Source organism: Cervus canadensis, chromosome 9 (assembly GCF_019320065.1).
Source record: "Cervus canadensis isolate Bull #8, Minnesota chromosome 9, ASM1932006v1, whole genome shotgun sequence".
In the NCBI taxonomy this organism is placed as follows: domain Eukaryota; kingdom Metazoa; phylum Chordata; class Mammalia; order Artiodactyla; family Cervidae; genus Cervus; species Cervus canadensis.
The window spans coordinates 42,069,397-42,083,336 of NC_057394.1; positions in this window are offsets into that span (position 1 = coordinate 42,069,397).

Sequence of the window (13,940 nt, forward strand, 5' to 3'; positions counted from 1 at the left end):
ATGTGGCAGTATGTGAACAACATATTTTATTGCCACTTGTTTTGAAAAAATGCATTTCAATAAACAGCACAATAAAAATATTGGGATCACATGAAAAATCAATAAAGTATTCAGATATTTATAATCAGACCTAGAATAAAAGATAATAATAATAGAAGTTAGTTTCTGCTACTCTGGTTCTGGCAGTCATTAAATAGCAAGTCATATGTAAATATGCAAACTACCTATCAGGCTCTTATGCACAGCTCTTGTACATGGACTGCTAGTAAATTCAGAGAAGCACCAAAAGGATTCAGGAAATATGTGTATAAAAGTGCAAAAAATACTTTGAATATTTTTACATGAATAATGTGTCTTTTACATTGTGAAACAGGTTTTATAGTGGAGAAAAATGTTTTTCTATTCTATAGATATACATATACGCATATCTTTATCATCAGAAATGTTCCTTAGATGTTTGATTGTAGGTATTTTACTGGATAAAACTGTGTTAAGACACCACCGCTTTTTTTTTTTTTTCTGTTTATTTTTATTAGTTGGAGGCTAATTACAATATTGTAGTGGATTTTGCCACACATTGAACATGAATCAGCCATGGATTTACATGTGCTCCCCATCCTGAACCCCCCTCACACCTCCCTCCCCACCCCATCCCTCTGGGTCTTCCCAGTGCACCAGCCCTGAGCACTTGTCTCATGCATCCAACCTGGGCTGGTGATCCGTTTCACCCTTGATAATATACATGTTTTGATGCTGTTCTCTTGAAACATCCCACCCTCACCTTCTCCCACAGAGTCCAAAAGTCTGTTCTGTACATCTGTGTCTCTTTTTTGGTTTTGCATATAGGGTTATTGTTGCCATCTTTCTAAATTCCATATATATGCGTTAGTATACTGTACTGGTCTTTATCTTTCTGGCTTACTTTACTCTGTATAATGGACTCCAGTTTCATCCATCTCATTAGAACTGATTCAAATGAATTCTTTTTAATGGCTGAGTAATATTCCATGGTGTATATGTACCACAGCTTTCTTATCCATTCATCTGAAGATGGACATCTAGGTTGCTTCTATGTCCTGGCTATTATAAACAGTGCTGTGATGAACACTGGGGTACATGTGTCTCTTTCAGATCTGGTTTCCTTGGTGTGTATGCCCAGAAGTGGGATTGCTGGGTCATATGGCAGTTCTATTTCCAATTTTTAAAGTTTTAAATGTCATTTCTTATTAAATTTAGAGTCATAAGAAATTTCCTCTTGTTTAAAATTTACATCCTTAGACAAATTAAAATATCTTAATGATTTCATATTTTTTCCTAATTTTCCTTGTTTGAAAAAATTTTCCACAAGTGCTTAATAAATGAATTTTCTAAAATTAATCCTCACAAGTAGGTCTAGGAAAGCTATTAATAAGATTTAGTATCATGAAATAATATCCCTAAATTGAGTTCAAATGTTTGTCGTTGACCAATGAGGTTGCTGTGTGACTTTGGACAAAAATCATTTAATTGGTATTTTTCTAATTATTGACACTTGTTATATAAGGGAATATATCATGATATATCCAAACTTCTATTCTTTATGATTCTAAATCATGGGTGCATGTCAAATGCTTAACAACCTCTTTAGAGTTATGGTTTAAATATAACATTACTTCAATAACAATTCAATTCTCTATCTTGACCTAAAATACATTTGCATTACATAAAGGTAGTAAGGCAATAAAGAGGATAATTCCACCTTTCTACCTGGCAAACTTTTTTTTTTTTTTTTTTTTAGGTTAGAGAAATCACCAATGGCACTCCAAGTCAAGACCCAGGTATGATCTTTCCACATGATTGAAATTTCTCAGCTACTTGACTAGTCATAAGAATGATCTCATGATTCCTAAGCAATGCATATATTGTACTATTTAACATCTTCAAATGTTATTAGACAGATATGCCTATGATATTTTAAATAAATTGATCTTCTGGGTTTCTTCCAAAACAATTCTGTTTTGAAACTTCCTTGGATGTGTGGAATAATCCCCCATCGATTTGTCCTGCAATTACTCATTTAGTCATTCTAAATTTTATCACCCATGGAAACAGTCACCTCTACTGATCTGTGAGTTTCCACACAGATTCACAACTAATACAACTAATATTTGTTGTTGTTCAATCACTAAATTGAGTCTAACTCTTTGTGATTCCATGAACTGCAGCCCACCAGGCTCTTCTGTCCTCCCCTATCACCTGGAGTTTCCTCAGATGCGTGCCCATTGAGTCCGTGATGATATTTAACCATCTCATCCTCTGCACCACTTTTTTCTTTTACCTTGAATATTTTCCAACATCAGGGTCTTTTCCAGTGAGTCATCTCTCTCTTCACATCAGGTGGCCAAAGTATTGGAGCTTCAGCATCAGTCCTTTCAATGAATATTCACGTTGAATTCCTTTATCGTTGACTGGTTTGGTCTCCTTGCCATTCAAGGTACTCTCAAGAGTCTTCTCCAGCACAACTCCAAAGCGTCGATTCTTCAGCAATCAACCTTCTGTATATGATTACTGGAAAAACCATATCTTTGACTATATGGACATTTGTTGGCAAAGTGTTGTCTTTGCTTTTTAATATGCTGTTTAATTTTTTTCTGGCTTTCCTTCCAAAGAGCAGCATCTTTTAATTTCATGGCTGCAGTCACTGTCCACAGTGATTTTGGAGCCCAAGAATATCAAATCTGTCATTGTTTCCACTTTTTATCCATCTATTTGCCACAAAGTAATGGAACCCATTACTTCATGGGATGCCACAATCTTAGCTTTTTGAATGTTGAGTTTTAAGCCAGTTTTTTTTTTTTTTTTTCACTTTCTTCTTTCACTTTCATCAGGAGGCTCTTTCCTTCCTCTTCACTTTCTGCCATTAGAGTCATATCATCTGTATATCTGAGGCTGTTGGTATTTCTCCTAGCAATTCCAGCTTGTGATTTATCCAACCCAGCATTTTGTATGATGTACTCTGCATTAAGTTAAATAATCAGAGTAACAATATAGAGCCTTGTCATAATCCTTTCCCCTTTTTTGAACCAGTTTGTTGTTCCATGTCCAATTCTAACTGCTGCTTCTTGACCTGCATACATGTTTCTTGAGAGATAGGTAAGGTTGCCTGATATCTCATCTCTTTAAGAATTGTTGACAGTTTATTATGATCCACACAGTCAAAGACTTTAGTGTAGTCTATTAAACAGAAGTAGATTTTTTTTCTGGAATTCCTTTGCTTCCTCTGTTATTCAACAAATGTTGGCAGTATTATTTCTGGTTCCTCTGCCATTTACAAACCCAGCTTGTATATCTGAAAGTTTGCCATTCATGAACTGTTGAAGCCTAGCTTGAAGGATTTAGAGAATTACCTTGCTAGCCTGTAAAATGAGTGCAATTGTATGGTAGTTTGAACATCCTTTGGCATTGCTCTTCTTTGGGATTGGAATGAAACCTGATCTTTTTCCAGCACTGTGACCACTGCTGAGTTTTCTAAATTTGGTAGCATATAGAGTGCAGCACTATAACATCATCATCTTTCATGTTTTAAAATATCTTAGCTGGAATTCCATCACCTCCATAGCTTTGCCCATAGTAATGCTGCTTAAGGCCCACTTGTCGTCACACTCCAGGATGTCTGGCCCTAGGTGAATGACTGCACCATCATGGATCTCCAGGCCATTAAAACCTTTCTTGTATAGTTCTTCTGTGTTTTCTTGCCACCTCTTCTTAATCTTTTCTGCTTCTATCTCAAGTTATCATGAAGAGATCTCTAATCTTTACCATTCTACTATTTTACTCTATTTCTTTGCTTTATTCACTTAAAAAGGCTTTATTATCTTTCCTAGCTATTCTCTGGGACTCTGCATTCAGTTGGGTATATCTGTATCTTCTTCCCTTGTTTTTCACTTCTTTTCTTTCCTCAGCTATTTATGAAGCCTCCTCAGAGAACCACTTTGCTTTCTTGCATTTCTTTTACTTTGGGATGATTTCAGTCAACACCTCCTGTCTAATGTTACAAACCTCCACCCATACTTGTTTAGGGACTCTGCCTACCAAATTGAATCCCTTTAATCTACTCATCATTTCCACCGTATTTACCATTTCCACTGTATCATTTCCATATAAGGAATTTGATTTACGTCATACCTGAATGGACTAGTGGTTTCCCCTACTTCCTTCAATTTAAACCTGAATTTTGCAATAAGGAGCTCATGATCTGAGTCACAGTCAGCCCCAGGTCTTGTTTTTGCTGACTGTATAGAACTTCTCTATCTCTGGCTGAAGAAAAAAAAAAAAAAAAACATAATCAATATGATTTCAGTATTGATCATCTGGTGCTAGTCATATGTAGAGTTTTCTCTGGGGTTGCAGGAAATGTGTGTTTGCTATGACCAGCATGTTCTTTTGACAAAACTTCATTAGTTTTTGCCTTGCTTCATTTTGTCCTCCAAGGCCAAACTTGATTGTTGTTCTGAGTATCTCTTGACTTCCTACTTTTGCATTCCAATCCCTTATGTTTGGTGTTCATTCTAGAAGGTGTTGTAGATCTTCACAGAATTTGTCAACTTTAGCTTTTTCAGCATCAGTGTTTGGAGCATAGACTTAAATAACTGTGATGTTGAATGGCTTGCCTTGGAAACAAACTGAGATCATTATGTCATTATTGAAATTACATCCTAGTATGACATTTTTAACTCTTTGGCTGACTCTGAGGGCTGCTCCATTTCTTCTAAGATATTCTTGCCCATGGTAGTAGATATAATGGTCATGAATTGTTTGCCATTCCCATCCATTTTAGTTCACTGATTCCTAAGATGTTGGTGTTTAGTACTGCCATCTTCTGCTTGACCAAGTCCAACTGACCTTGATTCATAGATCTAACATTCTCCTTCCTTATGCAATATTGTTCCTTACAGCATCAGACTTTACTTTCTCCACCAGACACATCCACAACTGAGCATCATTTCCACTTTGGCCCTGACACTTCATTCTTTCTGAAGTTATTAGTAATTACCCTCGTCTCTTCCGCAGTAGCATATTGCACACCTTCTGACCTGTGTTGGGGGGCGGGGGCGGTGTGGAATCTTCCAGTGTCATAACTTTTTTGCCTTTTCATACTGTTCATGTGATTCTTGAGGCAAGAATACTGAAGTATATTACCCTTTCCTCCTCCAGTGGACTATGTTTTGCCAGACCTCTTCACTATGACCTGCTTATTTTAGATGGCCCTGTATGTCATGACTCATAGCTTCAGTGAGTTTTGCAAGCCCCTTTGCCATGACAAGGTTGTGATTCCTGAAGGGAACAACTAACATATCTAACCACATAACTCCCCACTGCAGTCAACTAATATACATCATCTTATGTTGCTGCTATGATTACTGTCAACCTTAAAATATATTTATATTACTTTTTTTAAAATATGGAACCAGTTTCCTGTCCTAAAGTTCTAAAATTAGCTATTAGTAAAAGCCCGACCTTCATTTTGTAATAATTTATTCAATGTCAGTCTTCTTATATAGATATTATTACCCCCTTGATTAAATAAGCAGTATTCAGGTCTCTGAATATTTAGTTATAATTGCCAAAAACCTATGATGTATTGTTTACTATTTATTGTTTTCCATATAAATATCATATATTTTTAATAATTATCCACAATATATTTATATTTGATGATTGCTGGCATATAGGGTTTACATTTCTACAGGTGAAGTTGATAAGAAATTAATACATAATTTGGAAGAGGATAAAAATACTAGAAATTTTAGAGGAATAGTAATGATTTTGTAGTTCAACACTGCTATTTTAGGAAACAATCAAGGTCCACCAATTGTATAACCAGATTGTAGCAGAATTGGGAATAAGACACAGCTCAACAATTTTCTTTCCAGTATTTCACAATCACAATCTTGTCTAACATGTCATATGTTGCAAATTTCTATGTTCATCTGTGGCAGCAGTGTAATGATACTTCCTATTTTTAGTTTGTTAGGAATAAATAATCCAAATCTATCACATGACAGCATTTTCTGTTGCATCTGTGAGATAACAGACTTTCACTGCCTTTCAGGAGGAAGGCAGCAAGTACAGCTTATCAATGGCATGCCCTGAGATCGAGCATCTGAGACAATCTTTGTTGTTTGTCTATGTGCTACTGTGGCCAATATCAGAAGCTTGATCCTCATGTGGCCCAATTAACTGCATATTGTTCTTCAACTGCTGGTAGTATAGTTGATTTATTTCTTTTCAGGTTGATATCTTTATAAAGACATTTTAAAAAAGATCTCTTTTATAGTAAGCTTTTGTTTCAGAAGCACATTGTATTTAGCATTAATTGCTTGTATTTTAAAGGAATACATGGAAATGTTATCATGCAGTAACTGAAAGAGAATTAAAATATTTTGAATGTTGAACCATTATAATATGTGAAGTTAGATATGTAGATTTGAGAGGTTCTCTCATCTTTTGATTTGGTGCCATCATATCTCTGGAATTTGTACTGGTCAAAGCATCATGAATAGAGACAATAAAATGTACATTTTTCAAATGAGAATATTTTTAATAAAAATGCTATTCATAAAGGGCAATGTGTTTTGCTTTTATGTAGAATAAAAGAAATCACAATCTATATATAATCAGATTTTATATATAAATGAGCCTGAAAACTTCACAGAAAGAACTAAAACTATAAATTTGTTATTTAAGAGAAAAAAACATTGGGGTAAATGAAAAGGATATTAAAAATACTCTTTTTAAAATGTTATATGGGAATGAATGACTATCAGTTTCCTCATAGTGGGAATCCACATTCTGAAGAAATTATAGATATCTTAGAATTCTTCAAATAGTTTTTTTAAAAACCTTGTGTATTTGTTTTTTTCATAAAATTCCAACAAATTTATTAGTACCAAACTAGTAAGTACATGGATATTATCATGGTAGTGTGAGGATCTTATACAGATAAATTTTGGATTAAAAATGGAATATCTTTCAGTTGAGAGATTATGTAATACCCATAAACTTCAAATTAAAAAACAACAAGAGAATAAACATTAAAGAGAAAGATATAGGTATAATTTATAGAGACTCAAAAATCACATTTTATTAAAAATCTGATAATGATAACCTTCATTAATACAGATTTTTTAAAAGCTTAAAAGTTAGTAATCATAGTATCAGTAGATCTTCAAGAAACATACCTTGAATTTTACAATTCAATTGTGTTGATTTGCTTTCACAGAATAAGGGATGATCATAAAAACTAATTGCAGTGCTGGACTATCTGTTGATTAATTCTTAAAATACCAAGCAGGCTATTTTTTAATGTAGTGAAAATACACATTTAAATTTTAATAACTTTGCCATAGCACTTCTAGTAGATGATATATCATGTAGAAAAGTAAAAGCATCTAGGTGTCATATTCTTTTATAAAGTTAAGAGGCATGCTAGAAATTACATATAATCAATACAAATGCAACTATAACACTAACTACATATGGCACCCTCCAGTTTAATTCTTTCTTCGTAGTTATTACTGGTGCTGGTTTTGTATTTAGAGTGTGCATAAAGAACAATGCTTTGGTACCAAAAAAAACCAAATCCATTCTATTATTATTTTAATAAAACAGTTAATTTCTCAAATCAATGCTTCAATAAGAAAGTTCTTTTTGAGAAATGTATATTAGTACTTAATTTTAATTTAGGGTTTGATTTAAAGAATAGACATTTTTCTTTTATAAAGAGAAACCATCAATTTTTCCAGGAGAAACTCCATGGAAATCATCCATAAACATTTAAAAATTCAGATTAATGAAAAGTACAAGCGAAATATTTGGGAAAATAGTTTGATTTTCATGAAAGGTAAAAAAACAAGTAAATATCATTCATTTATACAATGTGACTAATCTGGGTTTTAGAATGGTTAATCCCATTTCAAATCAATCACATCACCTGACTGTAATATTTTTTCCAAATATGATAAAAATGTTTTTAAAATAAAGCATCATTTATTGTGTTCCTATTTGTGCTTAGAAGGAATGATATTTTCTAGAGTTCAAATGAATAATCACTTGTAAGTGAAGGTTTAAAAATTTTACAATTATCAATATGATTGTTGATCATCAATATTTCAAAAAATAAATAGTAGCATCTTAATATTTTCTTATCCTTAAAATATAATCTTATCTTTAAGACACAGGCAGTTTTTAAATTACTTGCATTTATTCTTATATTTTGTTTATTCAAACTGAAAAAAATATATCCCACTTCTCTTTAGGGAGTGCTCTCCTGTTCCCATCTTTAGAAGTAATCTTTTATCTTATGTTTTCATTCTGGTCATTGTTCCAGAATGTCTACTGTACTTTTAAATATTGAAAAAAAAATTAAAAGTTATAACCACAATGGGACTAGAACATTCATTACTTCCTAAACAAGTTCTTTTAGAGTCTTTGACTTTTATGTGATAGATGCATCATCTGTAGTCTTTTCAAATATCTAATTCTTTCAAAAGCATTCTTTTTTTTTTTTGCTACCGGGGACTTAACAATCAAATGTTCCTTTATATCCCCTATTTTTCAGTTCAGAGTTCTGGGAACTTATTGGCATTTTGCACTTCACAATATTTATTAAAATCATTCATAGTTGGATCATCTGCAATGTTCTGCAAGCCTCTGGCAACTACTCAGTATTAAAATTTTTCAGTGAGTTACCTCTAACTCCTCCCATCCCAAATACTGAAACTTATAACTCAATATATACCATGTCCTAGCTATGCGGTCGTGAGTATGCCTGCAATGCAGGAGATCCCTTTTGGATTCCAGGGTTGGAAAATCCGCTGGAGAAGGCACAGTCTACCCAATCTAGCATTCTTGGGCTTCCCTTGTGGCTCAGCTGCTAAAGAATTTGCCTGCAACGCAGGAGACCGGGGTTTGCTCCCTGGGTTGGAAAGATCCCCTAGAGAAGGGAAACGCAACCCACTTCTAGTATTTTATCCTGGAGAATTCCATGGACGGTACAGTTCGTGGGGGTTGCAAAGAGTCCGCCACGACTGAGCGACTTTCACTTTCATTTTGTTCTCAGTAAAATTTACTCATTAAATGTTTGCCCCTCATCATGTTTAATTCCTTCTGCCTGCTATCTATATTGTATTGTTGTTGCTTGAGAAGGAGGTGGGCTACTGGGGAATTCCTCTCTGATCTTTTCTTCCATAGCTAAAAGAAGCAGAGTTCTGAGAAGACAGTAATAGCAACGGAAGCAGCCCTAGAACAGGGGAAATCATTTTGTTTCCTCCAAAGTTCTAAATATAGAGTATAGCAAGAAACCCAGACCTCTAAGAGAAGGTTCTTGGTAGTAGTTTATTATGGGTAACAAATAACCTCTCTGAATACCTCTATCTTTTTAAAGCCTTCCCTGATTCAGACATACAATGCATTCTAATATTGACTGTATCTCCAATATTTTCTTATTTACAGTCTTCTTGTATTCATTTCACAGTTTTAGTTGCATTCTCATTTGTTATTTGATTTGAGTCATATATTATCAAATATAAATTATGGAATATATAGTTATGTGACTTATTTGATTGGTGAATGACTAAATAATTGAGCATAACTAGATTTAGGCTATGAAATTTGCATGTGACTGAGCAACAGTATACTGGTTTTCCAAAATCTTTTGATAATAAGTCATTTTGGATACAGCCCACATGCACGTTTTCAAATTTACATGATATAATTGATACCATGACAAGTTATTGTTTACTCTCAATAAGTAAGTGTAACAATCTAATGTGCAAATAGTTCAGGTGACTTATATTGATAGGTGGTTCACAATTCCACAAAAATTAATCTGATGTCTAAAGACATCATTTTAAGAAAAGCAGTGATTCAAAACAGGAAAACACGTCTTTTTTTGCACCTACATGTCCTTCACATCCTCACATCCCACATTATTTTGGAAGTAAGTAATTCTGTCTTAAAACCTGCATGTTCTCTTCTCAACCTATTCTTACTGTATCTAGCCCTAAAGTCCTTATGTAGAGTTCAGAAGGTTCTTTCGTAATTGGAAGTTTTCATTTTAATATCTAAGGAAGTAGAACCTGCCAGTGGCAACAGCTAGCAAGCAATGCAGTGGCTTGCAATGTAAGAGAATCATAAAGATGATGACCAAGTTCTTAAAAACTTTATTTTCTCACATTTGTTAAATTAAGAAATCTATTTCGTTAATAATGATATGATTTCTTTAATACAGTTTTGTTGGATATGTTTTGGGAAAAACTTTCTTTCCTTCTTTCTTGGTCTGATAAAAAAGAAAAAAAAAATAACACTATAACTAACCTCTTAACAGATATTTAAGTGTTCAGTAAAATATTGCTAACTATAAGCCCAATAATGTAGAGCAGATCTCTAGAACTTTTTAATTTTTCATGAATGAAACTTTAGCTATTGATCAGCCACCACTTTTTCCCCCCTCCTCAGTTCCAGCTACCACAATTCTATTTTTTGTTTCTATAATTCTGACAACTTTAGATACCTCATGTAAGTGGAGTCATGCCACATTTGACCTTCCATAACTGATTTAGTACGCTATTGTTTTCTTCTCCTGGTCAAATGGTCAGGTAGGAATAGAAAATATCTAAAAGACTCCTAAATATCTAAATCCTCAATTTCCAAATACTGGCCAATATAAGCATCTATTGCAAAATAGAATTAGTGATATGGCTTATACATTATGAAGGTTCTTGAAGCAATTTTCTTATGCCTGTTTTTAAATCAAATATTTTTCAGACATTAAGTAACAAGGCACTTGTTCCCAAAACAGGCTTTGAAAATTGCATGGATAAAGGATATTTGCATTATGTTTCCTGGACCTTTATTTTCCTTTTTTTCAAACTGTGATAAATAAATGGGTCTAAGGTCAGTTCCTTTATTGCTTTGTAAAAACTTAATTCTTCTACTTCCATTTTTAGTTTGAATGTTTTATGATAGTGTCAAAAGAAACTAATGGATATATTCTGTGCATGATTTACTTAGATGATTGTGAGGTAAAGAACCAATGTGAACATTCTGTGACAGCATTTCAGTGTAGAATTTAAGAATCCTATAATAGTAAAAATGGAATGATTAATATAATATATATGGATGATTCTTATAAATTTTATTGAGTGTGCTTTATTTGTGTGACATAGATTTGACTGAGACAATGTGCAATTAAAATTAATCAGCTCTCATTAGCTCTCATTATATAATTAGTGAAAATGCCTAAATTTGAATATTTATTCTTAAGGTGTCTTATAATACCATGATAAATCTACCTCTGTAAACATTTTCTGAAAAGTTAAAACTTTTGTGCAAAAAGAGCCCAAACTACTTACTCTCATTAACAAAGGAAACTTATTCCACCTGGATCAGAATAAAGTAAGAAGCAATGAACTTAAAATTTCAACTTACTAAATAATTTGGTAACAAAAATGAAACTGCTGATGTGTTTAATCAGCAGTTTAATCTCTAGCCTCTTGGATAAACAAAATTTCTATTGCTAAATTAATTCAGTCATTTTATTAAGGGACCTTTTTTCATAGCATTATCCATAAAGGATCACAGCCTAATAGACAAAATTAATTGTTTGGTTTATTGATTTAAGTGGCAAGCTTAATTTTTTCGTACTGTGAACTCCCCAGGTTGGTAGGTGCCCAATATGCTACTGGAGATCATTGGAGAAATCACTCCAGACAGAATGAAGGGATGGAGCCAAAGCAAAAACAACACCCAGTTGTGAATGGGACTGGTGATAGAAGCAAGGTCCGATGCTGTAAAGAGCAATATTGCATAGGAACCTGGAATGTTAGGTCCATGAATCAAGGCAAATTGGAAGTGGTCAAACAGGAGATGGCAAGAGTGAATATTGACATTCTAGGAATCAGTGAACTAAGATGGACTGGAATGGGTGAATTTAATTCAGATGACCATTATATCTACAACTGTGAGCAGGAATCCCTTAGAAGAAATGGAGTAGCCATCATAGTCAACAAAAGAGTCTGAAATGTAGTACTTAGATGCTATCTCAAAAAAGATAGAATAATCTCTGTTTTTTTCCAAGGCAAATCACTCAATATCACAGTAACCCAAGTCTATGCCCCAATCAGTAATGATGAAGAAGCTGAAGTTAAACAGTTCTATGAAGACCTACAAGACCTTTTAGAACTAACACCCAAAAAATATGTCCTTTTCATTATAGGGAACTGGAATGCAAAAGTAGGAAGTAAAGAAACCACTTAAGTAACAGGGGAAGTTGGCTTTGGAGTACAGAATGAAGCAGGGCAAAGGCTAACGAAGTTCTGCCAAGAGAACGCACTGCTCATAGCAAACACCCTCTTCCAACAACACAAGAGAAGACTCTACACATGGACATCACCAGATGGTCAACACCAAAATCAGATTGATTATATTCTTTGCAGCCGAAGATGGAGAAGCTCTTTACAGTCAGCAAAAACAAGACTGGGAGCTGACTGTGGCTTGGATCATGAAATCCTTATTGCCAAATTCAGACTGAAATTGAAGAAAGTGGAGAAAACCACTAGACCATTCAGGTATGATCTAAATCAAATTCCTTATGAATATACAGTGGAAGTGAGAAACAGATGTAAGGGAGTAGATCTGATAGACAGAGTGCCTGATGAACTATGGATGGAGGTTTGTGACATTGTACAGGAGACAGGAATCAAGACCATCCCCAAGAAAAAGAAATTCAAAAAAGCAAAATGGCTGTCTGAGGAGGTCTTACAAATAGCTGTGAAAAGAAGGGAAGTGAAAAGCAAAGGAGGAAAGGAAAGATATACCCATTCAAATGTGAAGTTTCAAAGAATACCAAGGAGAGATAAGAAAGTCTTCCTCAATGATCAGTGCAAAGAAATAGAGGAAAACAATAGAGTGGGAAAGACCAGAGATCTCTTCAAGAAAATAAGAGATATCAATGGAACGTTTCATGCAAAGATGGGCTCAATAAAGGACAGAAAAGGTGTGGACCTAACAGAAGCAGAAGATATTTAGAAGATGTGGCAAGAATACACATAAGAACTGTACAAAAAAGATCTTCACGACCCAGATAATCATGATGGTGTGATCACTCACCTAAAGCCAGACATCCTAGAATATGAAGTCAAGTGGGCATCACCACAAACAAAGCAAGTGAAGGCGATGGAATTCCAGTTGAGCTATTTCATATCCTGAAAGATGATGCTGTGAAAGTGCTACACACAATATGCCAGCAAATTTGGAAAACTAAGCAGTGGCCACAGGGCTGGAAAAGATCAGTTTTCATCCCAATACCAAAGATAGACAATGCCAAAAAATGCTCAAACTACCACACAATTGCATTCATCTCACACACTAGCAAAGTAATGCTTAAATATCTCCAAGTCAGACTTCAGAAATACATGAACCATGAACTTCCAAATGTTCAAGGTGGCTTTAGAAAAGGCAGAAGAACCAGAGATCAAATTGCCAACATCCACTGGATCATCAAAAAAGCAAGAGAGTTCCAGGAAAACATCTATTTCTGCTCTATTGACTATGCCAAAGCCTTTGATTGTGTGGATCACAATAAACTGTGGAAAAGTCTGAAAGACATGGGCATGCCAAATCACCTGACCTGCCTCTTGAGAAACCTGTATGCAGATCAGGAAGCAACAGTTAGAACTGAACATGGAACAACAGACTGGTTCCAAACAGAAAAAGTAGTACATCAAGGCTGTATATTGTCACCCTGCTTATTTAACTTATATGCAGAGTATATCATGAGAAACGCTGGGCTGGAGGAAGCACAAGCTGGAATCAAGATTGCTGGGAGAAATATCAATAACCTCAGATATGCAGATGACACCACCCTTATGGCAGAAAGTGAAGAAGAACTAAGGAGCCTC